Below are 25,348 nucleotides of genomic sequence, written 5' to 3' on the forward strand. Positions count from 1 at the left end.
TGACCGTGTGTCATGTGGACAGAATCCTGGGATAGAAAGAGGACTGCTACAGGCTGCATGTTTGTGTGCCCCCAAAATTCATATGTTGAAATCCTAACCTCTAATGTGATGGTATTAGGAGGGGGGGCCTTTGGGGAGATGATCGGGACATGAGGGTGGAGCCCCCATGAATGTGATTAGTGCCCTTACAAAAGAGACTCCAGAGAGCCCCTTCGCCCCTTCTCACATATGAGGTTACAAAAAGAGAATGGCCATCTATGAACCAGGGCATGAGTTCTCACCAGACACCAAATCTGCTGGCACCTTGATCTCAGACTTCCCAACTTCCAGAACTGTGAGAAATAAATTTCTGCTGTTCAAACCACCCGGTCTATGGGATTTTTCTTATAGCAGCCAGAGCAGACTAAGACAAGGACAGTAATGGAAAAACCGATGAAATTCAAATTAAGCCTGGAACGTGGTTAGTAGTAACCTGATAATGTCTGTTGTTTAGTTTTGACAAATGCACCCCAGTGATGTAAGAGAGTAACAGTGGGGAAAACTGGGTGAGGGGGATGCTGGGAATCTCTGCCTTACCTTGGCAACTTTTCTATACATCTAGTCTAAAATGAAAAGTTTCTTTACGGGACTTCCCTGGCAGTCCAGTGGTTAAGACTCTGTGCTTCCACTGCAGGGAGAGCGGGTTTGATCCCTGGTTGTGGAACTAAGATCCCACATGCTACGTGGCATGGCCAAAAAAATAATAAATTAAAAAATAACGTTTATTTTAAAATTAGAGTTAATGTTACCTAACTTTCACAGATACTGTGATGTTTAAAGATAATACCATAAGGAAACTGCTGGGCACATAAATTCCCAATAAAGAATAGCTGTGATTGCAGTGCCTTCACCTTGGGCTGCAGACATCTTTTCTCTCCCCATCAGTGCCTTTCAACAAACATCAGTGTTGGAAAAAGCGCAGGCATAAGAGCTTTTCATCTCACCCTGAAACCCCTTCTCCCTTTCCCCCCTCCTGCCAAGCCCCCTCCCAAGAAGAAAGAAGCAGACACCTTCCCACACTAGTATGGCAGATTTTTAGTAGCTTCGACCAAGATTTATTGTCAACAGCCCAGTAAGTAACAGCTGTTAGCGTTCCTTTTCCCTCCATTGCCTCTTGAATGTCAAGTCCCTCAGCTGAGGGAGCATCCTTCATCTGGCTACGTTTGTTTTAAGAATTTTTTTTTTTTGCACAAAATTTTCTCCTCAGCCACCCATCCTCCATTTCCAGTCTTCCTGGGTCAGAGACAAATATGAAAGGAATGACAGATGATTTCCAAATGTTACATAGTCTGAGCCAATTAATGTAGTGTCCTTTTGATTGTCCATAATTGCTATTCCAGAAGAGCCCTTATATTTCCCTTCCCTACTGCCCTTTGGTCTCGTTTTGTAAATATATATTAATCAGAATTGAATATGTCTCATTTCATGTCCTTTTCAGAGCCTAGCTGGAAGAGATGCTACCCCAGTATCATTCTGAAGCCACTTTCTTTCTTTTTAGAAGCATGTTTCAAAGATCCCAAGCTTGTTCCTCATTTGTAATCTTTCCCAGGTGGACTAGCTGAATAAATTCAACACCCACAAGATGCACATTTGTCACCAAAAGGTGACAGCAAAAGCACCATCAGAGTGAAAAAACAGCAGGAGGAAGGCAAAGAAAGAAAACCCGCGGGCATTTCCTTCCCCATCAGAATTAGAACAATAAGGCACCTTGAAGAGTCCATGCTTGGGCTTGTTGCAGAGACAGAGTAGACAATAACCTCCTGATTTTCTTTTCTTCCTGCAGGTTTGGTTTGTTTTGTTTTTAATACATCTGTTCTGACTATGCCAGCATAAAGCAAAAAATTTATGCCCAAACAATGATTTATCACTGAGCCACATTAAATATGACCTCTTGTATATCTCTTTCCAGACATATTTTCTTCCCTGCTCCTACCCCAACTCACTCAGCTCCCTGCTGCTGGGTCCACATAGCTGCTGTTTTCCTGACAACTGGCACAGAGTCGGGAACTGGGGGGCATCTGTAAAAAAAGCCATATCCTAGCCATTACTCCAAGTGCTCTTCACGGAGTAACTCAACAAATCCTCCTAGTAACCCTAAAAGAGAGAGACCACTGTTATTCTCATTTTACAGATGAGGAAACTGAAGCCCATAGAGGTTAAGAACATCTCCCAGAAACACACAGCTGGGGATGATGGAGACAGGATTCAAATCTGACCAGTCTGCACATATCCTGCCTGTTCAGAGCTTTCAACTTGAGAGTCTCAAGCTGTGGTATAAAGTGAGATGAGGACAAGGAGGGTAAACTCCCTAGCATGCTGGAAAGAAAACAAATCAATTTCTACACAAAGCAAGCATCAGACAAGGAAGCAAAACGCTGGCTCAAAAGGAACCTTTACTAAAAAAAATCTTTTTTCTTTTGTTTGATCAATAGAAATTAAAGCTGTACCAAAAGCCCAGACTGGATACAGTGATTACAGGAACCAGATTTTTTCTTTAGATTCCAATTAATAGATTTCAACTATGGCAAATTCCACAAATGTCATGACAGAAGGGATCAATATTCTGCATCTTCCCAAGCCCATCTACCTTTGCACTTGCAGCTTTTTCTGCCAGGAATGCCTTTCTTCCCTTCCTGTTTAATAAGCTTGCTCTCACCCTAAAGATTCAACTTTAATATAGCCTCCTTTAAGAAGTTTTCCCCACTCTCTTCTCTGTGATTCCAAAAGACTGATTTCACCTTCTCTGTTGTACTCATTATGCTTCATAGTGCAGGGATTGCTAACTCAAATGCTGCAGGATCAAGCATGAGTAAACAAAGGGGATGAGGGACTTCCCTGGTGGTGCACTGGTTAAGAATCTGCCTGTTAATGCGGGGGACATGGGTTCAGTCCCTGGTCCAGGAGGATCCCACATGCCACGGAGTGGCTAAGCCCATGCGCACAACTACTGAGCCCACATGCCACAACTACTGAAGCCTGTGCGCCTAGAGCCCATGCTCCACAACAAGAGAAGCCGCCACAATGAGAAGCCTACTCACCCCAACTCTCTGCAGCTAGAGAAAGCCCATGCACAGCAACAAAGACCCAGTGCAGCCAATAAATAAATAAATAAATTTATTTTTTTAAAAGGGGGAGGAGGGATGAGGCATAAGACAGTAGGGAGTGGGGTATTGGAGAGACCTTGCCCTGCTAAAAGGAGGAGCTACCACTCAGCTCCAACCAACCACTGCCATATGTGAGTAATAGTCCTGTGTTGCCAAATAGTCTGATTTTTTTTTTCAAGAGAAACCAGTTGTGATGGTTAATTTGATGTGTAAATTTGAGCAGGCTAAGGGATACCCAGAGAGCTGGTAAGACATTATTTAGGGGTGTGTCTGCGAGGGTGTTTCTGGAAGAGATTCGCATCTGAATCAGTAGACTGAGCCGAGAAGGTCACCCTCACCGTGTAGGTGAGCATCGGTCAATCCACTGAGGCCCCACATTGGACAAAAAGGTGGAGGAAGGGGGAATTTGTCCTTTCTGCTTGAGCTAGGACATCCATCTCTCCTGCCTTCGGACATTGGTACTCCTGGTTCTGGAACCTTCAGACTCAGATTAAATTAACACCCTTAGCTCCTCTGGTTCTCAGGCCTCTGGGTTTCAACTGAAACTACACCACCAGCTTTCCTATAGCCCCAGTTTACAGACAGCAGTTTGTGGGACTTCTCAGCCTCCAAAACTACATCAGTCAATCCCTCATAAATCTTCTCATGGGTTTTTTTTCTGGATAACCCTGATAAATATATGTATGTGGGGGAAATCCCTCAATTTTTAAATATTGGTATTTAACTTTTTAATGTTTTAAATACTGTGTAGGCCATCAATAAGCTCTGCTTCCTGGTTAGTTGCTTATGTGCTTGTCTGTAAAACTACATAGTAAGCCCTTTTGTGATTGAACAGCCATTAAGAAAAACATGGACCCACACTGAAATCATGACATTGTCACTTGTGATGAGTGACCATCGGTACATTGCTGAGTGACTATCAGTACGTTACTTAACCTCTCTGTGCCTCAGTGTTCTTGTCCTTGACAGATTTGGAGGAATAATAAAGCCTACCCCTATGATTGTTGTGAGAAGTCCATTGGCTACTGTGAATAAAGTACTTAGAATACTGCTCTGCACAGGGTAAGTGCTCAACAAGCATTAGTTGTCATCAGCATCTTCAGCATCACCATCATCACCTTATTCTCCTCTTTATATCCTCAGTACCCAGCATAATGCCTGGCACATAACTGTTGTTCATTAGAAGTTTATTAAGCTGAGTAGCATTAATATTCCTATGATGGGCTACAATTAAAATATTGAGATACTCAGGCAGTTAGGAAACTTCCAATCTGATACACATCTTCCAATAAAATCTCTCAGGCAAATTGGCTCTGTGGTCAGGTGTCTTTCCAGATAATTGAGTAGGAACATATTTATTAAACAAAGTTATCTCCAGAACTTGCAACTGTTACAACTCGCTCTTAACAAACCTGTAGGGGATAATGATAGAGAACTAACTAGCAAGGTGCTTGTCTAAAATATTCACCTTCTCAGCCTCCCTTGCAGCTAGAGGTGGCTATGTAGTACCATTCTAGACAATGGATATAGATGGATGTCCCTGGGTAGAGTGTCCCTTCCCAAGGCAAAGATTCTCAAGAGAAAGTGCTTTTTCCCTTAATACTTAATCCTCCATTCTTTCTTCCTGGAATGTAGAAATAGTACCTGGAAGTGCAGCAGCCTTTTTGAGGCCATGAGGACAAAAACCATACACAAAAGTTTGCAGGGCAGGAAAATAGAAGGAGCCTGGTTCTTAGTGACTTCCTCAAGCAGTTGTACAGTTAATTCTGTTATGATGTTTGTTTTGTATTTGTTCTAATGTGATTGATATCAGAGGGATCAATCTGAGCATAGTACAAATGTCACTTTTGCTTGTATGTAATTTCATCCATGATAAACACCAGGTAAATGCAGAATACTGCACCTAGCTGAACAGAGCCATGTACCTGTCCAACACCCATTTCTACAAGCAAACTTCATGCTTTTTTCAAGGAAAGTGCCATGTTTATAATATTATTTATGTATTTCTTAACCATTAATGTGCTACTATTGTAACATTTTACTGAGTTTCTATCTTATGTTAATGTTTTCCTGATGATGTTTTTGAATGTTGTGCCCCAATCCCATCCTTCCCATAAGCTTGTGGTTTCTATTGTGCAATATCACATAATGAAGTTATTTTTAGTACATATGTCCTATTACAGTGGAACTGTCTGTACTCTCTTTGGACTGCTTACATCCAGGCTTTTCATCACATGGAAAATAGTTACAATGTTTAAGCCACTGTTTGTTACACACAGCCAAACACATTCCCAATTGGTACACTTATTTATAAAATCTAGAATTAGAGCTTCTGCAGTTTGTCAAGAGTGCCAAAGGATTTCATTTGGGGTTTATTTGGAATACCAAATTGCTCAGGGCAAAAGGTCAGGTTCTTTTCTGATAAATGTCCCTCCATCTTTCCCCACCACTAGCCCTGACCACATATGACTAGGAGACTGCCATGTTATGTTGGAAAGGAAAAAGAACTGATGGGAGAGGATTTTTGGATGCTATCACAATTTGGAACTTATAAAAATCTTTGTGAATCCCTCTCTCTGAGTAAGGCTTGGGCCAGGACATTTCATGAGCCCCATGTGATGAGAGGTTGGAATTCTTCCTAAAGCTGTAAGGGGTTCTCCCTGGGTGATTCAGGGAGTGTGAGACTTTTCCCACTTCTGACACCACTCTGCCACCTTAATGGTTCCTTGCCCCCACTACCACAGGTGCTAGTGACCTAAGAAATGCATCAAGGAGACTTATTTATATATATATAAATTGGCTGTGTTGGGTGTTTGTTGCTGCATGCAGGCTTTCTCTAGTTGCAGTGAGTAGGGGCTACTCTTCATTGCGATGCACAGGCTTCTCATTCTGGTGGCTTCTCTTGTTGTGGGATACGGGCTCAATAGTTGTGGCTCTTGGGCTCTAGAGTGCTGGCTCAGTAGTTGTGGTGCATGGGCCTAGTTGCTCTGTGGCATGTGGGATCTTCCCAAAGCAGGGCTCGAACCCATGTCCCCTGAGCTGGCAGGTGGATTCTTAACCACTGTGCCACCAGGGAAGTCCCTCAAGAAGACTTCTAATATGGGTTTTCATGTGCAGTTTAATTTTTCAGTAAAATATTGAAAAAGATGCCTGTGATGGGAGTCATGGTGTGGTTCCTGAGCCCACTGCTCTCCTGGCATGTCCTGAGAGCTGGGTTAAGATCTTAAGCTCCCCTAATGTGAGACAGCTCACATCTGCCTCATTTTCCCAAGTCAGAGATGCCTCCCAGGCACCAATAGTTATCAGGAAATTTATCTTTATTGCTCTTGTTCCTGTTTCTCCTTGACGGGGAGAAAACATATACACATTTGGGGTTTTACAAGAATGATTATGTCAGAGTTTTAGAAGTTTTAGCCAAGTCTTTACAAACAATGCATGCTACCTATCTGAGTGAGCTTTCCAGCCCAGCTTTGAGTTCAACATGTGGCCCCAAATGAGCAGGTTCTATAAGTAGACCACTTTATTCTCTCAACTCAGGTATCTTTGTCTTAATTTACAGGGCAATCACTGCCATGGAGGATGGGGTCCTAGGGGCCATGACAATTATGAAATCAAAGTTTTTCACATCCTGCCCTCCGGTCTGCCCTGCCAGCATCTCCTTTCTCATTCTCAGCTCCCCTGCCTTCCCCACCTGCCAGTTAAACAAGGCAGGGGTGAAATAATGACCATGATTTGTCCCCCACACTGCTCCATTTGAAGAGGGTCATTTCGTGAGAGGCAGAAATTGTCCCTGATGGTCAGGAAATCCTGTCCAACAGTACAAGCCTCAGTGGTTTGAGAGAGGTGGAAAGGAAGGAAGGCATGCTGAGAGCTGACAAAGCAAGAGCAAATAAACTCTGATTAAAGTTTCTCTGAAAGGGATGAGGGAGGACAGCCAGCAGCCTCCTTCCTGAAGGGGCTCCAAGCCAGTGTGCTCTTAGAAGTGAGAGGTGAGGAACTGATGATTTTCCCTTTGAGGGATGAAGCAGGGAAGTGAAGCCATTTGCCGTGGTCTCCCACCTCCCACATGAAGTCTCTGGTTTGATATGCTCTGTTTCCTTGGGAGTAGAGTGACAGAGCCTGATCTTCAGGAAGACTGTTGCCCCAGGAGCCGTGCAGAGCTTGAAGCCAACCCCAGTGCTGATGTGCTCTGCCCTGAATCCCACTATTAGGATTTTTTATGGGAGCCAGGGTCGGGGAGTGGGGAATAGGCCCACGTGAATTTAACTCATTTGTGAACAATTTTCCATAATAGCCATTTTATAAAGCCTGACTATTGATTTAATTTTTTTTAATTTATTTATTATTTTTTGGGGGGGTACACCAAGTTCAATCATCTGTTTTTATACACATATCCCTGTATTCCCTCCCTCCCTCGACTCCCCCAACCACCCTCCCTCGAGTCCCCCCATCCTCCCCCTCCCAGTCCTCTAAGGCATCTTCCATCCTCGAGTTGAACACCCTTTGTTATATAACAACTTCCCACTGGCTATCTATTTTACAGTTGGTAGTATATATATGTCTGTGCTACTCTCTCGCTTTGTCTCAGCTTCCCCTTCACCCCCAGTTTTGTGAGGATGACGACAAAAAGTTATAAAAGACCCAAATTCTCCTCTACGATAGTGGAAAATCAGTGACTAATGTCTCAAATTGTTAAATCACAAAGTAGAATAGTAATCATATGCATATTATTTAGCAATATGGAGGTAAGAAGGACACTTGTACAAACATAGAACCTCTGCTCTAAAATCTTTTAAATCTGTCTGTTAACCTACAGGTATAGGGCAGACCTCTTGTTAACATGGCACGTACAAACCTTCTCATGTCATCCACCAAAGACCCACCCATGTGAATTCTCTGCTGTGTCTGGGATATCCATGTCCATGATTTTCCTTATACATGCAAATTTCTCCCCCCATTTCTCCATCTTGTGAACCTATTCAAACTTCCTTCCCCAAATACATACTTTAAAAGTTAACGTGTGGGGTCTTTCTCACCTCCTGAGATGGTCCTCACTCTGTCTGTGGAGTGTGTTTCTCTCTAAATAAATCCACTTCTTACCTATCACTTTGTTTCTCACTGAATTCTTTCTGCGATGAGACGGCAAGAACCTGAGGTTCTTTAAGTCCTGAGACCAGGTGTGTGATCTCAGTTGGAAGACTGGAGGTTTTGGCTGGGTTCAAGTCCCAGCACATGGGTTCAAGTCCCAATCTGAGGTGTACAGTTTCAATACTGTTAATTAAATTATGCCTTAATGCTTAAAAAAAGAGTTAATGTGTGGTTTAGACACCAAATAATAATAATTATTGCTATTTTTTATTATCATCATTATTGATGACTGTCATTGTGGCAGACAAATTCTTAGGGTAGCCCCCATCATTCCCACCTCCTGGTGTTCACATCCTTGTGGTCCTCCTCCCCTTAAGTGTAGACATGACCTGCAACTTGCTTCTAATCAAAAGAATATGTCAAAGGCAACAGGCTATGCATGATTACATTACATAAACTTTCAGCACCTATCTTGCTGGCATCTCTCTCTCCTTTATTGGCGTAGAGGAAGCAAATGACCGTGTTGGGAAACTCTACGTTGGATGGAATCATAGGAAGCCTCTAGGAACTGAAGACAAGAAACTGAAGCCATTAGTCCCATGGCGAGGAACTAAATTCTTCCAACAATAATGTGCTTGGAGATGGAGCCTTCCCCAGGTGAGCTGCAGATGAAACCACAGCCCCAGCTGACACCCTGAATGCAGCCTTACAGAAGACCCAGCGATGCTGTGTCCAGCTCCTCAGCCAGAGAAACTGTAAGATAATAAATATGAGTTGTTTTAAGCTCCTAAGTTCATGGTAATACTCCCATGCAGTGAAAGATAACTAATACATTAAATATTAATGTACTAAGTATTAATACATTAAGTATTAGATGATAGTACATTAATTACTCATGTATAAGTACTAACTTACATTAAGTAGCAGAAAAAGTATAGAAGTAATGGTCTAGGTAAGAAGGAAGAGAAATGTGACTTGTAGTTGATTCCTGATGAATCCAGAAGAGCGCTCCGTCACACAGATAAAACCACAAAATGCCTCACTTCCCCATTTTCCAAGGACACGTTGCCTCCTTTCTGCTTCCCCCCAAATAAACACTGCTTTTGGCTGTCAAAGAGAAGTTTCATGCAAATGAGACATTCCACTGGAAAGGAGGGGTGATCCCAGAGTAGGAGACCAAAGAGGAAATCTTATTTAGCAGCTCCTAAACAAGATGCTTATGAAGCCAATATTTCAGGACCTAATTTATAATAAAATGCCCAGCTGGGACTTGATAAAGTGCATCGCTGGAGAAAGAAAAGAGAGGGAAAGGGTCCAATCCTGCAGCTGCTGTATAACCGTGTGTAGAGTCATAAGTGCAGAGATTAATGGCCCCTCACAGCCATAAATATATATTTTTTCTCTTCGATGAGTCCTAGGGGACAGGAATCTGGTTATAATTGGACGTGTTGCAATATTACTTTTCATTTACAATTAGAGTACCAAGAAAATTAAAAGGAGTAGCTTAAGGCTTGAGTGTTGTGATGATTGAAAAGGATACTCTCAAGGTGCCAGATTTGCAGCTCTTCCTACCCCACCCTCCCTTTCCTTCACGTGGTACCTGCTCTGCCCAAGAACAGGCACCTTGGAATGAGGCACAGGGAAATTGGAACTACTGTCCTTCCTTTGGCTGACATTCAAGACAGGGCACATTTCTTCAGCTTCTGCTCTGTGTTTTGCCCATTACAATCAGATTACGATATAAGTATCCAAGCTCAGGAATCAATAAAAAAATGAAATTAATTTCTCCTTCCTTACCTCTGCCATCTTCAGTTCTCGGCAGTGGAGTAAACGGTCACTCCCCCAGAACTTATTTTTTTTAGGCCTTGCCTCACAGCTTGTGGGATCTTAGTTTCCCAATCCACGTCCCCTGCCGTGGAAGCATGGAATCTTAACCACTGGACCTCCAGGGAAGTCCCTCCCCCAGATATCTCTGTGTTTGTTTCCATGACATCCTCTCTGAATGCATTTATTCACGAGAGAGGATGCTAAAGGAAGCAATATATGTAAACTACTTTGCACTTAATGTCCAGTGCATTGTAGATGCTTAAAAAATGGAGTGTTTCCTTCACTCCCTTTTGCCTTCAGATCACTCCCCTCCTTCTAACCCTGGCCTCACTCACATTCTTACTGAGATGCTTTGGATTTGGTCCCTGGCTCTAACCAAGCAGTTGTCAAAGCCTGATGTGTGGTCCCCAGACCAACAGCAGCAGCAGCACCTGAGAACATGTTAGAAATTCAAAATCTCGGCCCCAACCCAGAGCTACTGCATCTGAAACTCGGCAGGTGAAGACTAGCCATCCGAGTTTTAATAAGCCCCCCAGGGGATGCTGGCTCCAGGGTCATGACTGTGATGCTAATCCCTTTCAATGCCTGGTGGACCATCCACCTCAATAACCATCATCTGAATTATTTTTGAATTCACTGGAATTATTTTTGAAAAAAAAAAAAAAAACAGAAGACCAGTTGCCAGAGTTTAGAAATCTGTTCGAGAAATTTCTCTTGCTGCATATGCATTATGAGAGGATTTCACTTGAATACTAGATATAACTTATTGATGAATTACTCTAGCTCTACTCTGGATCTTTTGTTTGTACATACCTGCTCTCAGAGGGGTGCTTGTAAATGTTTAACAACCGGCTCTATGGGGAGAGGATGCCCCGGTGTGTAGCATTCGCCAGTGTCTGTGATATAAACACTATCATCACGACATCAACAGATGCAGAGTTGGGAAAAGGCACGTACATTGGTTCTCACAAGCTGGCATCAGCAGGTTCCAGCACCCCACTGCCTGCTTTCCAACTGGAACCAACATTCCTCAGGGTAGAGCATACGTCTTCAGCGCCTTTGGCATTGCCCCCCAAGGGCCCTGTTTCGGGGTGAGGGAATGTTTACCCCTCAACCCTTAAGGGATTAGGACACTTGACTCTCTCCCCAACAATTTTGTCCCTTCTGTTCATGCCAACACAATGGGAGGAGGACTTGCTGATTGGATGGTGACAGCTTGCGACAGTCTGCGGGCATGTGACCAGTCAGCAGGATGCTGTGATAAAGGTAGGAAGCAGCCAGACCCCGTCTCTTTCTCCTCTGTGCCCATGTGTGATGGGCCCCTCCCCACTTCCTACATCTCTTGCCGTGTCATGAGACAAGAAGCCACAGCAGCCCCTGGCTCCTTCTCCAGTGGCTGTTGGAGTCTGTGGACCCAGAGTGGCTCACACAGCAGACACTATGAATTCTAGGGAGGATGGTCCAGGAAGCCCTCTTGGTCTTTCTCACGCAGACACACACACACAAGAGAAGTCCAGTTCTGAGGACAAAGGAAGGAAGGCATGGGGCGCAATGTTTACCATTAATGCAATCTGCATCTCACATGCCTCTTGACTATCATCCTTGTAGGGGGGACAACCTTATCCACAAACCCTGAAGCCCTAACCTCTAGTTCACTGCTCTGAAAACAGCAGGTACTCAGTTCTCTATGGTATAAGAAGAGCCTGGGTTGGGTATCAGACAATCCTGAGTTCAAATCCCACTCTACCACTGATGGACCAATGACTCGAGCAACCACTCAAGCTTACTGAGCCTCAGTTTCCTTGTCTATAAAATGGTAATAGTAAGAGCTACCTTTCAGAAGGATTCAAACCGAATAATGTACATAGGCAGCTTGTTGGTGCCCATACACAGCAGGTGTTCAGTAAATGAGACACATCGTGAGTCTTGTTTCATGGTGAACTTGAGCTAAAAGGCTAAGTTCAGCCCTGTGTCTTAAGTTCAGCCCTTAAGAGCTCCTCAGCCCCTAGAGACCCTGGGTATCTCCCTTGCCAGCTCCTCCCCAAGACAGCCAGCCCTGCAGGGGAAGCTGGGCCCCAAGATAATAAGGACTGTACCATGTGGTAACAGCAGTACAGATCTCTGCACCCCAAGCCAGGCCCGCTCAGGCCAAGCTTTCCTCTACACAAAGCAGTCAGTAGTCAGGGGCCATTCTCTCTCCTGCCAGCAGACCTGCTTCAGGGAACTAGGGCCAAGTCCAAGTTTTCTTCCTCTCTGCTTAAGGGCCATGCAAGTCAAAGGATGTGGCTGAGATTTTGTTTCAGTGCACTTGACATTTTTTTAAATAAATAAATAAATAAATAAATAAATTTATTCATTGACTGCATTGGGTCTTGGTTGTTGCACACGGGCTTTCTCTAGTTGCAGCGAGCAGGGGCTACTCTTCATTGTGGTGCAAGGGCTCCTCATTGCAGTGGCTTCTCTTGTTGCAGAGCACAGGCTCTAGGCACGTGGGCTTCAGTAGCTGCAGCACACAGGCTCAACAGCTGTGGCTCACAGGCTCTAGAGCACAGGCTCAGTAGTTGTGGCACATGGGCTTAGTTGCTCCGCGGCATGTGGTATCTTCCTGGACCAGAGATCGAACCCATGTCCCCTGCGTTGGCAGGCGGATTCCTAACCACTGAGCCACCAGGGAAGTGCCTTGACATTTAAAGATATCCTTATGTAAGGGTGGGTGGGCCCAGGAGCATAGCAGGAACCAAACAGGTGATGTGCTCTATGCCCCAGGCTTAGTTCTGGGGACCCGGGTGAAGATAGATTCTGGTGCTTCTCATTTAATGTGCATACGAGTCCCCTGGGGACTGTGTTAAAATGCAGATTCTGATACAGTGTGTCTAGGGCAGGGCCTGAGATTCTGCCTTTCTATCAAGCTTCCAAGTGAGTCCAATGCTGTCGGTCCGTGGGCCACACTTCGAATAGTAAAGCATTGGACAGTAGTGAGACTGCAGGCTGAGAGGCTGAGAAAATACTGGTGCAGGGTAGAAAGCGCCAATCTAACGACTTTAAAAACAAATGAGGTTCTCTAACACCTCATTGCAAGAGAAGCATTTAGGAAATGAGAAAAGTTTGACTTCTTAATATAAAAACTGCGAGAAGATAAAGCGAAGCTTATTTGTGTTCTTATATTTCTATCTCTAAAAATTATTGGTGGTGTGCAAATACCATCCTTTCTTTCTGGGACTGCACGCTTTCATTTCCATGACATGAGTCCAGTCATAAATTATAGTTATTGTGATTTTGAATTTAATTGAGAATTTTCTTTTATGTTATAATCGTGCTTAGAAAGAAATGCAAAATCAATATATCATGCTCTTGTATTTTATTGGCTAGGGTATAAGTACATTTGTTCACTTGACTACTCACTGATTGCATTTTTAAATATAATCTATCTCAATGATATTTTTCTCTACCACACACAACATATTTTAAGGCCATAAAATTTTGTGATAAATAGTAACTCCTCTTAGAAGCCAATGCATCAGCAATTCCTTTGAAGAATTTCTTGAAATTGACTCTTCAAAGATGCTATAATGGGGTTGTGTCTATGTGACATCCAAAAACTTCTGAACCAAAACTGTTTTGTCTATACTGAGCCAAGTCTTGGGATATTTACATACATTTGAAGACACAGAGGAAAAAGAATCCTGGCAAATAACTGATTTTCACTTCACATCCTGCTCACAGCAAGGAAAAAAAGGAGCTCAGACCAAATAATGCTTAATGAATTAAAGTAAAAGCTCATGTCTGACTTCCAGGCATTACTGGACAGCCCTATTAATCCGAAACCCGTGGTTTCCCACACCAGCCGGAAAGCCTTCCAGTTTCAGAGAGAATGGAATGAAAACATAACTACATCATGTCTTTAAAGGAATGTTAGGACAAAGCAGGAGTTAAAACATCCAAAGATAAATTAGAATCCAGCAAAGCCACAAAGCATCCAAACATCCTGATGAAATCATGGTTCACTTCAATCTAACTAGTGGCAGCCACCAGTGGAATCCAGACCAGAGCTAGAAATAGAGGCAAAAATACTGTGAGGCAGATTTTACATCAGAGATGATGATTCTGTCTAGTTTAAGTAGTGCTTGGTAAATTCTGTTGTGATGGGCCCCAAATTTTAAAAGCGGAACCAATTATTTAAGGGCTCAGGCCTCCACTGGGGAACCCCCAGGTGTATCAGCAATTATCACCATGATAATGCCGCAGAGCAAATCCCACCCCCACCCCCCGAAATTTCAGTGGCTTATAAAAATAAGCATTTATTTTCATATTCTTGGGTCTTCCGATTGGGTGTGGTTTGGCTGATCTAGACTGCAACTGGCAGGATGCCTCCAGGTTATAGGTTCCATTCAGGTTGGTTACAGGGGCCCAAACTAAAGGGACAGTGGTTTCATGGTCACTGCGATGCTAGAGGGCAAGTCTAACTATGTAAGCACACTGCAAGCTTCTGTTCACATCCCAAGCTCTAAAAGCCCATTGGCCAAAGCAAATGACAAGGCTGAACCCAAAGTCAACAAACAGGATCGCGGAGTGAAGAACTGGGACCAGCGATGTAATGTAGCACACTAGATACGCCAGTGTTTCTCAATCTTGTATTCACTGTCACCCCCCAGGCAGTCATTTAGACTTTCTTTTTCTGATCTACCCTCCTGCTGTGAGCTGTTATGAGCACCCATATATCGTATATCACTCTGTGTCCTGTATTGATATCTGTGCCTCATACGTAGAAAGAATAAGATTTGTTTACACAGCCCACTCAAGAACGAGGTTTTGCCCCTCTGGAGGCAAGAGCGACCATGAGATGCACTTTATGAGGAGTAGTACCAAAATCCACTCATCCCTCTCCACCTGCTGTTGCAATTTGAGCTCATTTCCTCTGCTTTATAAGAAGAAACCTGGAGAACTTCGCTGGTGGTACAGTGGTTAAGAATCCACCTGCCAATGCAGGGGACATGGGTTCTATCCCTGGTCTGGGAAGATCCCACATGCCATGGAGCAACTAAGCCCATGTGCCACAACTACTAAGCCTGTCCGCCACAACTACTGAGCCTGTGCTCTAGGGTCCATGAGCTGCAACTACTGAAGCCCAATCACCTAGAGCCCATGTTCCAAAGCAAGAGAAGCCATCGCAATGAGAAACCCACGCCCATGCAATGAAGAGTAGCCCCTGCTCGCCACAACTAGAGAAAGCCTGTTTGCAGCATTGAAGACCCAATGCAGCCAAATAAATAAATAAGGGAAAAAAAAGAAAGGAGGCCCACAGGTTGGCTCCCATCACATTTTTACTCCCAGTCAGTTTGTTGTATATCTCTACGCAAAGTGCCCCTGTGGCCTGCTTCTCACTTTGACACGCACCATTTTTATTTAAATGAATCATCTTATTTTACTTACGAAAGCCTCTCAAATGCAGTGTGAGTGTTATTACTAATTCACCCAAGTTCGTGTGGCCTTTCTGACAACCAGAAAATCAGAGAGCACTGATCCTGCAGCTGCCACCAAGATCCTGGCTGCGACTGGAAATGTCACCTCCTATTAGGGTAATGACAGATTGCAGCTATCTTCAGAGCATAGTACAAGTGCCTATTATTGATCTTACTAGCTTAATGTTAAAGTCTAATTCCCCTTAATAAAAACACTGCAGTTTTTCATAATAATTACAACAGTGATTAATGTGCCTATAAGCACGTAACACTCCTAAAGAGCAAAAGATGATTCTGCATCAGTTAGGAATTGCATTCAACAGCTAGTGACAAATCCCTAAAAGATAACAGTGGCCTAAACAAATTCAGGACTTGTTTTTTCACACATAGAAGAAATTCAGAAGTAGACTGACTAAGGCTAGAAGTAGATGTACATTATGAAAGTGAGCTCCTGCTTTCTTTCTGCACTATTGTCCTTAGCATATGGCTTCCATCCTCAGTGTTGCCTCATGGTCAAAAAATGGCTACTAGAGCTCAAGATATCACATCCATGTACCAGGCAGAAAAAAAAGGAGGAAAGGTGGAAGGGCAAAAGGTGTGCTTTTCAACTGATTCCACTGAGTAAAGTATTTGTAGGTGCTATTGATGTTATTTTTGTGTACTATCTAAAATTATCTCATGTACCTTGGGAGGAATGTGTTACACACTTTGCCCACAAGTACATGGGTGCATGATGGTCACTCTCAAGTCTGCCTGCTTTGAAATACCTCTCTTTTCCTTATTGCAGTGTCCTTCATTCTCCTCAAGGCCACCAACACAAAGTGTGCAGTTACAGTACTATCAGCCTTCTTTATTGAAGACCTGGGTCAGTTGCAGGAGGAAACTTTAATATAGGAAGGAAATGTTTAAAGTTCTTACTGCTAGAGCTTTCCTTTGAGTTGCAAAAGGAAGCCATCTAAAGACATGAACCCTTCACAAGTAGCAAAATCCTTCAGGTGCTACCCTCCCTGCTTCTGCTCTGGCTTGCCCAAACTCAGGTCTGCAGTTCTCCCCAAAAACTTCTCCAGATCTCTCTGTTTAAATCTTTACCACCTTTCTAGAAAAGGAAGGAGAAGGAGGCCACTATCTTCTTCCAATTTTTACTTCTTCTCTACTGAAAAGAATCTCAATTTTATTTCATGGGCCAATGCAACCAGCAGGAAGCTTTCCAGGCCTCTCTTACTACCAGAGTTTGTGCATATTATACAAGAATAACTTGTTGGATGGAGTTTCCAGGAAGGCTTCTTAAAGAAGTCTGATTCATCTAAGAGATGTTCCTTTTTATCTCCTCCCTTGCTTCCTACCTCCTGCCTAGAAAAGCTGTTGTAATTTCAGGAGTTCCAGCAGCCATTTTGAACCATGAGTCACTTTGACTATGAAAGCTGACATTTCAGTAGAGAAAAAACTGTGAGGAGCATAAGTCCTTTATGACTATGAGGCCGCACAACCAGTTCTAAACTCCTACCTCTACACTTCTTCTATGTACAAGAGAAATACACACCTATCTTATTTAAGCCCCAGTTATTTTGGTTTTCTCTTACATACAACTGCTGTCCTAATGGATGCAGCAATCCTTAGCTTAAAGATTTTATTCTGAATGAGTGAATTCAGTATCTCAGTGGTACTCGAACTTTGGCAAGCATCAGCATCACCAGGGTGTTTGTTAAAACGCAAAGTGCTGGGGCCTATCCCCAGGGTTCCTGATTTGGTTGTTTTCAGGCAAAGCCTGAGGATCTTCATTTCTAACAAAAGTCTCAGGTAGTGCTAATGCTGATGCTTTGGGTACCAGACTTTGAAAACCACTACAGTGGCTCATTCCTAATTTATTTGGATAATTTTCTTCTTCAAGACTATGCAGAAAACAAGCCACTGGGGACTGAGTCATTCCTGTTTTTTCCTTTCTGGCTTTTTGGCCCAAGAATTCTTTCCCCAGGGACTTCCCTGGCAGTGCAGTGGTTAAGAATCTGCCTGCCAATGCAGGGGACACAGGTTCGAGCCCTGGTCCGGGAAGATCCCGCATGCCATGGAACAACTAAGCCGATGCACCACAACTGCTGAGCCTGCGCTCTAGAGCCTGTGAGACAACTGTTGAGCCTCCGTGCCACAACTACTGAAGCCTGCGTGCCTACAGGCCATGCTCTGCAACAACAAAAAGAAGCCACCACAATGAGAAGCCCTCCCACCATAACTAGAGAAAGCCTGTGCACAGCAACAAACACCCAACACAGCCAATAAATAAATAAATATATATTTTTTTAAAAAAAAGAATTATTTCCCCAGCCATAGCAAACTGTACCTTTTGCCTGATTTTTTCTTTTTTGTCAGCCTGCCCCTCCATGTTTACCATTATAAGTATCTTTGCCAACCTGCCAACATGGACTTTGGGTCCTGACAGAGATCTATGTAATTAATGTAAACCCAACATTTGTGAGCATTTTATCTTATACATTTTCTATTTTCCCTTGATCTTTAATGCCAGAGGTTTCACAGACAATAGCTCAAAAGTGTATTGCAAAAAAAAGAAGGGTTGCGCTTACAGCTTTGGGTTTTGCTGTTTTATTTTGTGCTTGAAGATGGACATATTTTTCACTCTAACGTACTGTTTTTATTCATTACCTCTACAGCAGGCCAGTTTACCCCATAGGCAAACGTGAATTTTTTCCTCAGAGTTCTTTCCAATCGACCCATACATTTGCCTCTTCTAGAGGATTCAAAGCAATGATAATATATCACTGGAAAATTTGTCTACCACCCAGCACTCATTCTCCTGTATTTGGGTGATAACATCCTGGTTTCCACTTAAAAATTACCTCCCCTCACTCTCAGCTTTCCCCTCACAGTAGAACATATGACCCAAGTCATGGCCAAGCTGAGCTCATACTCTTCTTGTCATGGACTGAATTGCATACCCCCCCCACCCTCAACAGAAAAAAATTCATATGTTGGAGTCCTAACCCCTAGGGCCTCAGAATGTGACGAGATTTGGAGATGGGGGTCTTTAAAGAGACCGTTAATTTAAAATGAGTTCCTAAGGGTTGGCCCTAATCCAATGTGACTGGTATCCTTATTAAAAAGAAGAAAGTTGAACACAGACACATTCAAAGGGAAGACTACGTGAGGACACGGGGAGAAGACAGCCCTCTACAGGCCAAGGAGAGAAGCTTCAGAAGAAACCAACCCTGCTGACAGCTTGTTCTCAGACTTCCAGCCCCTGGAATTTGAGAGAAAAAATTTCTGTAGTTTAATCTACCCAGTCTGTGTCTTTGTATGGCAGACCAAGCAAACTAATACCCTCCTAGCCCTGGGGTTGGCAAGCTTTTTCTGTAAATGGCCTGACAATAAATGTTTCAGACTTTGTGGACCATACGGTCTCTGATGCAACTACTCAATTCTGCCATTAAAGCATCAAAGCAGCCATAGGCAAAACTCTAAATGAATAGATGTGGTTGTGTTCCAATAAAACTTTATTAACAAATATAGGCAGGCTGCCATTAGACTGTGATTTATTGACTCCTGCTCTAGACCATTGGTTCAGGAGTAGGCACGTGACTGAGACCTGGCCAATCAGCATGGTTCCATTCCTCTAGCCAGAATGTTTCAGGGTCCAATTAGAGTGACTCTCTGAACTTGCTCCAAACTCATGGGAAAAAGACGCTCCTTTCCATTGGATTATAATTATGAGACTGTGAGGATGCAACAGTTGTTTTCAGAATAAAACCCAAAGTCCTTTGCGTGGATCCAAGGCATCCTGAACCTTAGGCACATGCCTGCCATTTTTCATCTGTTTTTGCAGAGGCCAGAATTCAGTAGGTATATACAAATGCCTAAAAAACAAATGAGTAGTAATCAACAATTTAATTTTTTTAATATCCAACTGAATGGTCTTGGCTGCTTGCATGGATCAAGTTAATTAGCAAACTGTCGATTGTACTGTTTGAAAACAACCTAAAGTAACATATCATGCTGCATTTATCTTGTATCTTATGTAACAGGAGCCTTAAAAGAATAACAAGACCCTAGGGGAAATGCAAGAGGAAAGTCATTTATTCAGATTCTCTGAGAATCTGCCCACAAACAAAGCAGATTTACAAACACATCTGGTCAATAATAAGGGAAATTCATGGCTGGCTGAATTTTTTTCCTCCAACAAAGTTATGATATTTTAATTTAGATCATTAACAGGAGAATTCAACATCGTTTCCCAGTGTGGATCAGATAGAAGAAAGTACTGGGGTTTTAAGAAATAAAAAATTGGAAGTCAGGAATTATTTTCTTTTCAGACTGATATTTATTTCTGTGCAGTAATTATTAACAAAATCAGACGTGAGCTTGCTTGGGTCAAATAGGTCTTGGTGCTGTGCTGGTATTGGGTAGAGCAGACCAAGTTATGCTGCAGTAAGAGGCAATACCAGCATCTCCCGGGTGTTATGCAAGTTTATTTCTTGCTCCTGCAAAGCTCTCTGTATCTGGGTAGCTTTCCAGGGAAGCCACCCTCCATGTGGTAGCTGCTTCCATCTGTGGCACTTCCACTTCAACAGACACTTCACTATGGAGAGAGAAAGAAGATGGAGAATCATGCAGCAGTTCTTAAATGCTTTCACCTAGGAGTGACAGATAATATTTCTACTTCCAGCCCATTGGTCAGAATTAGTCACATGGTTTAACAACCAGAGGAGGCTGGGAAATGTAGTCTTTTAGTTGCCCCAGAAGAGAAGGAGGATGGGAAATAGTGACTACCACAGTGGAATACCTTTGGTACAGGCAGGGAAGGCAATAGATTTCTTGCAGACCAATGAGAAGGAAGCAGAGAGGAATAAAGGATGCAGACACATGAAGGAGGGGAGACTATCAGTTGCTACTCAGTTCAGTTGTTCCTCAAAGTGCATCTGTGTACCAGCCTGCCCATGACACTGTCCACTCACCTGTGTGGTATAAGGGGAAAAATAAGGAACATGTCACAACAGAGCTAAATTGACAGTATGGTCCATCACTATTGCTAAATTGATGCTAATGAATGGCCTTATATTTTTTGGTTCTAAAATGTCATTTTTTTCATGAAATAGTGTGATAATAGCTAGTAAGTGCTTATTTAATGTCGTGACTTGGTAAAATTAAAAGTCGGCACATGTCCATAATTTTCCCCTTATTTAAAGTTACTATGCCAACCCTCCTGCACTGTTGGTGGGAATGTAAATTGGTACAGCAACTATAGAGAACACTATGGAGGTTCCCTGAAAAACTAAAAATAGAATTACCATATGACCCAGCAATTGCACTACTGGCCATATACCCAGAGAACACCATAATTCAGAAACATACATGCACCCCAATATTCATTGCAGCACTATTTACTATAGCCAGGTCATGGAAGCAACCTAAATGTCCACCAACAGATGAATGGATAAAGAAGATGTGGTACGTATATACAATGGAATATTACTCCGCCGAAAAAAAGGAATGAAATTGGGATATTTGTAGAGACGTGGATGGACCTAGAGACTGCCCTACAGAGTGAAGTAAGTCAGAAGGAGAAAAATAAATATCGTATATTAGCACATATATGCGGAATATAGAAAGATGGTACAGATCGACCTGTTTGCAAGGCAGAAAGAGAGACAGAGATGTAGAAAACAAACATATGGACACTGAGGGGGGAAACTGGGGGAAGGAGGTTGGGGTGGGATGAACTGAGAGATTGGGGATTGCAATATATACATTACTAATAAGAAAAATATATCAAATTGTACACTTTAAATATATGCAGTTTATTGTATGTCAATTATATCTCAATAAAACTACTTAAAAATAAATAAATAAAAGGAAAAAAGAAATTAAAAATTAAAAAAAAATTTAAGTTACTGTGTCAGTCTGTAAAAAGAGATTCTGGGAACCACTGACCTAGTTAGAGGTTTTGCCTAGAACTTGCTTTCACTGTTTTTGAGCACCCACTCTGTGCTGTTTAGCATGTTTCCTCATTCATTCCTCACAACAAAGAGGAAGGTTTTATGAACCCAAATGTACGGATAAGGCAACAGAGACCCAGAAGAAGCCCCTCCTGGTTACAATTTCTCAGTTGTCCCACTTTTCAACCCTATAATAAGTTCCTTATTCCATATTATTCTTTGTAGTTCTGCCTTCCTGATTGAATTCTTGCTGATGTACACAGAGATCTTCATCACATCTGATTCTGGGGAATCTGACTGAAGGCAAAGTGCTTAATGAATGATGGCTACACAACCTCCCAAGGTCACGTGGTTAATTAAATCAATGCTGGACCTCAGTCCAGATCTACATGACTGAAGTCCATGTTCTGTCCTCAGAGCACACCGCCACTTTAGACACTGAGCTACCCCAAAGCAACAAATTAAGAGGAACTTCTGGGTCACATTCATCTAGACCATATCGGCAGAAATTCCTCCAGATATATAAGAATGGTATTTAATATTTAAGTCCATTAATCAAGCATGCCCTGCCTGTACACTCTAACCAGAAGGAATTACCATTGCAGAGAATCATGCATCAGGGTGTCTGAGAGCAGAAACTGACTAATTCTCAGCACAGGTGCTCTTGTCGAATGTTGATAGTTGGTCTGAAGTCAAAATAAAGTATCTCTGGCTCTTCCTGCACCAGCAGGTGTTTCTCACTCCCAGTGCCTGAAATGTATGTGCCTTCTAAGACTGTAAAAATAGACACCTCTCATATTTCTCTAAACACCTCTCATATTTCTCTATAGGAACACTTAGAAACAAACAACATTTGGAAAGCTGCATACATCTTATATGAGGATATTCCACTTTTACAAGAGATTTTCTAAGGCTGATGTATGAGCACAGATATTTGTGTATTCATAAATTTCTGGTACTGGGGCACTTAAAATTCACTGTTCCTGAGAAAGGCAGGAAGAGGCAGGACAACTATCAATAAGGATGGCTTTTTTGAGAGTTCTCCATGAAACAAATTTGTAAATATCCAAATTTCTTTGTGTTGCTAAAACCCTACATGTTATGAATTAAGATTAAAATATCAAACTTTCAGTAGGGTATTGGGAAGCCTCAAATAAAACTTTATTTTTCTAATAAAAGTAAATAAAACATTTATTAATAAAACATTACTACCAAAAAGACAATTTTAATACCAAATATTTTCTATCTATATATGTTTCTAATAATCTCTCATATCTAGACTTTCTTCTCAGTACAGAAGAATAAGTTCTAGAGATTGTAAGTTATTTTCAAACTACTTTTATTCTGGGACTTCAAAAAACACTCAGAATGTACTTTCTTTTGAGTACTCTGTAACTTGGGACCCATAACCCACTGCCATAAAATATCACAGATCTTATTATTCATAAGCAATATTTTGCTGGAATAGTTAATTAAATGATGCAAAGATTTTCTTCCTTAAAATTATGATTCACATTTGAGGCCTATAAAAAGGCACTGAAACACAAGGAAAGATAATATTACCCTAAAGCCTCAGAGAAAAAGCATAACTTAAAAGTTATTTTCTAAGAAAAGTGGAAATTGCATGCAATTTTACATCAATCCACAGGTAATAGATAGATAGATGATAGATAGATAGATAGAGAATCAAAAATCCTCTATAAAACAAAAGTAAGGAGCCACAAAAGATGAAGGCAAAAATGAAAAAAAAAAGCCATATGAAATTTAGAAAAACAAACTGAAGAAAATCTAAACTCTAGTAGAAGAATTAAAATCCACACTAAAGATAGCTTAAAGCAGAAAGGACACTAGAAACTGTGCTATAGAGAACAAATTTGGAAAACCCTAAAGAATATAGAGGAAGAAAAAATGCAATGAAAACCCATATTTTTGAAAGATAGAAGTACAAAAGCAATAATCATAAAACAAAATATCTAATATAAGACCAAACATGTTTTTGTGACAATAAATATAAGTGGATTATATTTGCCTGTCAAATGGTTAGGAATTTAAATAAGGTTTTAAAAACTAAAACTCTATTTTGCTTAAAACAGGGGTCCCCAACCCCCAGGAAACCAGGCCGCACAGCAGGAGGTGAGCGACAGGTGAGTGAGTGAAGCTTCATCTGCTGCTCCATCACTTGCATTACCACCTGAACCATATCCTCCCCCACCCACCCCCACCCCCTGGTACATGGAAAAATTGTTTTCCACAAAACCAGTCCCTAGTGCCAAAAAGGTTGGGGACCGCTGGCTTAAAATATACATGTATGTCAAAAAGGAAGAGTAAAGTAATAGAGGAAGACCTCTCAGGCAAATGCAAACAAAAATGAAGCACACGGAGACGGTTCAAGATGGTGGAGAAAGAGGATGTGCACTCACTCCCTCTTGCAAGAGCACCAGAATTACAACTAACTGCTGAACAGTCATCAACAGAAAGACACTGGAACTCACCAAAAAAGACACCCCACATCCAGGGGCAAAGGAGAAGCTGCAATGAGATGGTAGGAGGGGCGCAATTGCGTTAAAATCAAAATGCTGGGTGGGTGACTCACAAACTGCAGAACAGTTATACCACAGAAGTCCACCCACTAAAGTGAGGGTTCTGAGCCCCACATCAGGCTTCCCAACCTGGGGGTCCAGCAATGGGAGGAAGAATCCCCAGAGAATCAGACTTTCAAAGCCACCAGGATTTGATTGCAGGACCTCCACAGGACTCGGGGAAACAGAGACTCCACTCTTGGAGGGCACACAAAAAATAGTGTGCTCACCAGGACCCAGGGGGAAGGATCAGTGACCCAATAGGAAACTGAACCAGACCTACCTGCTGGTGTTGGAGGGTTGCCTGAAGAAGCGGGGGGCAACTGTGGCTCGCTGAGGGGACAGGGACATGATGGCAGGGGTTCTGGGAAGTGCTCATTGGTGTGAGCCCTCCCAGAGACTGCCATTAGCCACACCAGAGAGCCTGTAAGCTCCAGTGCTAGGTAGTCTCAGGCCAAACAACCAACAAGGTGGGAACACAGCCCCACCCATTGGCAGACAAGCAGATTAAAGGTTTACTGAGCTCTGTCCACCAAATTGGATTAAAGTTTTACTGAGCTCTGTCCACCCAGCCCTACCCACCATCAGTCCCTCCCATCAGGAAGCACCCACAAGCCTCCTAGATAGCTTCCTCCACAAGAGGGCAGACAGCAGTATCAAGCACTATCAGCAGTATTTTGTTCTGTGGAACTGAAAACCACAGCTACAGAAAGATAGAGAAAATGAAAAAGCAGAGGACTTTGTACCATATGAAGGGACAAGATAAAACTCCAGAAAAGCAACTAAATGAAGGGGAGATAGGCATCCTTCCAGAAAAAGAATTCAGAATAATAATGGCGAAGATGATCCAGGACTTTGAAAAAAGACTGGATGCAAGGATCAAAAAGTTGCAAGAAAAGTTTACCAAAGGCCTAGAAGAATTAAAGAACCAACAAACAGAGATATGCAACACAATAACTGAAATGAAAAATACACTAGAAGGACCCAATAGCAGATTAACTGAGGCAGAAGGGCAAATAAGTGACCTGGAAGACAGAATGGTGAAAATCACTGGTGCAGAAAAGAATAAAGAAAAAAAAATGAAAAGAACTGAAGACAACCTAAAAGACCTCTGGGACAATGTGAAATGCACCAACATTCGCATTATATGGGTCCCAGAAGGAGAAGAGAGAGAGAAAGGACCTGAGTAAATATTGGAAGAGATTATAGTTGAAAACTTCCCTAACATGGGAAAGAAAATAGCCACCCAAGTCCAGGAAGTGCAGAGAGTCCCACACAGGATAAACCTGAGGAGAAACACACCAAGAGAC

This window comes from Hippopotamus amphibius, chromosome 9 (assembly GCF_030028045.1).
Source record: "Hippopotamus amphibius kiboko isolate mHipAmp2 chromosome 9, mHipAmp2.hap2, whole genome shotgun sequence".
Taxonomy (NCBI): Eukaryota; Metazoa; Chordata; class Mammalia; order Artiodactyla; family Hippopotamidae; genus Hippopotamus; species Hippopotamus amphibius.